Source organism: Triticum aestivum, chromosome 2D (genome assembly GCF_018294505.1).
Source record: "Triticum aestivum cultivar Chinese Spring chromosome 2D, IWGSC CS RefSeq v2.1, whole genome shotgun sequence".
Classification (NCBI taxonomy): Eukaryota; Viridiplantae; Streptophyta; class Magnoliopsida; order Poales; family Poaceae; genus Triticum; species Triticum aestivum.
Window position 1 is genome coordinate 2540144 of NC_057799.1, and position 3929 is coordinate 2544072.

Below are 3929 nucleotides of genomic sequence, written 5' to 3' on the forward strand. Positions count from 1 at the left end.
GTGTTCTCAGTGCCAGATATTCTCAAATATTCCAGAAAAAATCATATTCCATTTTTAGGGCATTTGGAGAACTTTTATTTTCGAGGTATTTTTATATTGCACAGATAAATCAGAAAACAGACAGGAAAATACTATTTTTACTTTATTTCAACTAAATAACAGAAAGTAGAGAGAGGGTACAGAAGGTTGTGCCTTCTAACTTCATCCATCTCATGCTCATCAAAAGGAATCCACTAACAAGGTTGATCAAGTCTTGTTAACAAACTCATTCCGAATAACATGGAACCGGAGAAATTTTGAATAACACTATGTTACCTCAACGGGGATATGCACATCCCCTATAATAAGAATATCATATTTCTTCTTGACAGTAGGAAGAGGAAATTCAAAACCTCCAAAAATAATCGATGGAATTTTTCCAATAGAATTGATACTGTGGACTTGAGGTTGTTTCCTCGGAAAGTGTACCGTATGCTCATTACCATTAACATGAAAAGTGACATTGCCTTTGTTGCAATCAATAACAGCTCCTGTGGTATTCAAAAAGGTTCTTCCAAGAATAATAGACATACTATCGTCCTCGGGAATATCAAGAATAACAAAGTCCGTTAAAATAGTAACGTATGCAACCACAACAGGCACATCCTCACAAATACTGACAGGTATAGCAGTTGATTTATCAGCCATTTGCAAAGATATTTCAGTAGGTGTCAACTTATTCAAGTCAGGTCTATGATATAAAGAGAGAGGCATAACACTAACACCGGATCCAAGATCACATAAAGCAGTTTTAACATAATATCTTTTAATGAAGCATGGTATAGTTGGTACTCCTGGATCTCCAAGTTTCTTTGGTATTCCACCCTTAAAAGTATAATTAGCAAGCATGGTGGAAATTTCAGCTTCCGGTATCTTTCTTTTATTAGTAACAATATCTTTCATATACTTAGCATAAGGATTCATTTTGAGCATATCAGTTAATCGCATACGCAAAAAGATAGGTCTAATCATTTCAGCAAAGCGCTCAAAATCCTCATCATCCTTTTTCTTGGATGGTTTGGGAGGAAAAGGCATGGGTTTCTGAACCCAAGGTTCCCTTTCTTTACCATGTTTCCTAGCAACAAAGTCTCTCTTATCATAACGTTGATTCTTTGATTGTGGGTTATCAAGATCAACAGCAGGTTCAATTTCTACATCATTATCATTACTAGGTTGAGCATCATCATGAACATCATCATTAACCTTTTCACTAGGTTCATGTTCATTACCAGATTGTGTTTCAGCATCAGAAATAGAAATATCATTAGGATTCTCAGGTGGTTCAGCAATAGGTTCACTAGAAGCATGCAAAGTCCTATCATTTTTCTTTTTCTTCTTTTTAGAAGGAGGTGCATCAATATTATTTCTCTGAGAATCTTCCTCAATTCTCTTAGGGTGGCCTTCAGTATACAAAGGTTCCTGAGTCATTCTACCAGTTCTAGTAGCCACTCTAACAGCATAATCATTTTTCTTACTATTCATTTCATTGAGCGAATTATTTTGAGCTTTAAGTACTTGTTCTACTTGAGTGGTAACCATAGAAGCATGTTTAGTAATGAGTTTAAGTTCACCTTTAACTCTAGACATATAATCTCCCAAGTGTTCAAGCGTATCGGAATTGTATTTCAATTGTCTACCAAAATAAGCATTGAAGTTTTCTTGTTTGACAATAAAATTATCAAACGCTTCTAAGCATTGTCTAGCAGACTTATAGTCAGGAATATCACCTTCATCAAATCTATAGAGAGAATTTACCTTTACTACCTGTGTCGGGTTATCAAGACCATGAGTTTCTTCAATAGGTAATGGATTAAGATCATATGTTTCTTCAACAGGCGGTAAATTAAGACCATGTATTTCTTCAATAGGAGGTCAATTCTTAACATCTTCAGCTTTAATACCTTTTTCTTTCATAGATTTCTTTGCCTCTTGCATATCTTCAGGACTGAGAAATAAAACACCCCTCTTCTTCGGAGTTGGTTTAGGAATAGGCTCAAGAATCGGCTCAGGAGCTGGCTCAGGAAGTGTCCAATTATTTTCATTTGTCAACATATTATTCAATAGAATTTTAGCTTCATCTGGTGTTCTTTCCCTGAAAACAGAACCAACACAACTATCCAGGTAATCTTTGGAAGCTTCGGTTAGTCCATTATAAAAGATATCAAGTATTTCATTTTTCTTGAGAGGATGATCAGGCAAAGCATTAAGTAACTTGAGAAGCCTCCCCCAAGCTTGTGGGAGACTCTCTTCTTCAATTTGCACAAAATTATATATTTCCCTCAAAGCAGCTTGTTTCTTATGAGCAGGGAAATATTTAGCAGAGAAGTAATAAATCATATCCTGGGGACTACGCACACAACCAGGATCAAGAGAATTAAACCATATCTTAGCATCACCCTTTAATGAGAACGGAAATATTTTAAGGATATAAAGGTAGCGAGATTTCTCATCATTAGTGAACAGGGTGGCTATATCATTTAATTTAGTAAGATGTGCCACAACAATTTCAGATTCATAGCCATGAAAAGGATCAGATTCAACCAAAGTAATTATATCAGGATCAACAGAGAATTCATAATCCTTATCAGTAACACAGATAGGTGAAGTAGCAAAAGCAGGGTCATGTTTCATTCTAGCATTAAGAGATTGCTGCTTCCATTTAGCTAATAACCTCTTGAGCTCGTATCTATCTTTGCAAGCTAAAATAGCTAAAGCAGCTTCTTTTTCAAAAACATAACCCTCAGGAATAACAGGCAAGTCTTCATCATCACTTTCATCAATATAATCAGTTTCAATAATTTCTTTCTCTCTAACCCTAGCAATTTGTTTATCAAGAAATTCACTAAGTGGCACAGTAGTATCAAGCATAGAAGTAGTTTCATCATAAGTATCATGCATAGCAGAAGTGGCATCATCAATAACATGCGACATATCAGAACGAATAGCAGAAGCAGGTTTAGGTGTCGCAAGCTTACTCAAAACAGAAGGTGAATCAAGTGCAGAGCTAGATGGCAGTTCCTTACCTCCCCTCGTAGTTGAGGGATAAATTGTTGTTTTAGCGTCTTTCAAGTTCTTCATAGTGACCAGCAGATATAAATCCCAAGTGACTCAAAGAATAGAGCTATGCTCCCCGGCAACGGCGCCAGAAAATAGTCTTGATAACCCACAAGTATAGGGGATCGCAACAGTTTTCGAGGGTAGAGTATTCAACCCAAATTTATTGATTCGACACAAGGGGAGCCAAAGAATATTCTCAAGTATTAGCAGTTGAGTTGTCAATTCAACCACACCTGGATAACTTAGTATCTGCAGCAAAGTATTTAGTAGCAAAGTAATATGATAGTAGTGCTAACGGTAACAAAAGTAACGGTAGCAAAAGTAATATTTTTGGTGGTTTGTAGTGATTGTAACAGTAGCAACGGAAAAGTAAATAAGCAAAGAACAATATGTGAAAAGCTTGTAGGCATTGGATCGGTGATGGAGAATTATTCCGAATGCGGTTCATCATGTAACAGTCATAACATAGGGTGACACAGAACCAGCTCCAATTCATCAATGTAATGTAGGCATGTATTCCGAATATAGTCATACGTGCTTATGGAAAAGAACTTGCATGACATCTTTTGTCCTACCCTCCCGTGGCAGCGGGGTCCTAATGGAAACTAAGGGATATTAAGGCATCCTTTTAATAGAGAACCGGAACAAAGCATTAACACATAGTGAATACATGAACTCCTCAAACTACGGTCATCACCGGGAGTGGTCCCGATTATTGTCACTTCGGGGTTGCCGGATCATAACACATAGTAGGTGACTATAGACTTGCAAGATAGGATCAAGAACTCACATATATTCATGAAAACATAATAGGTTCAGATCTGAAATCATGG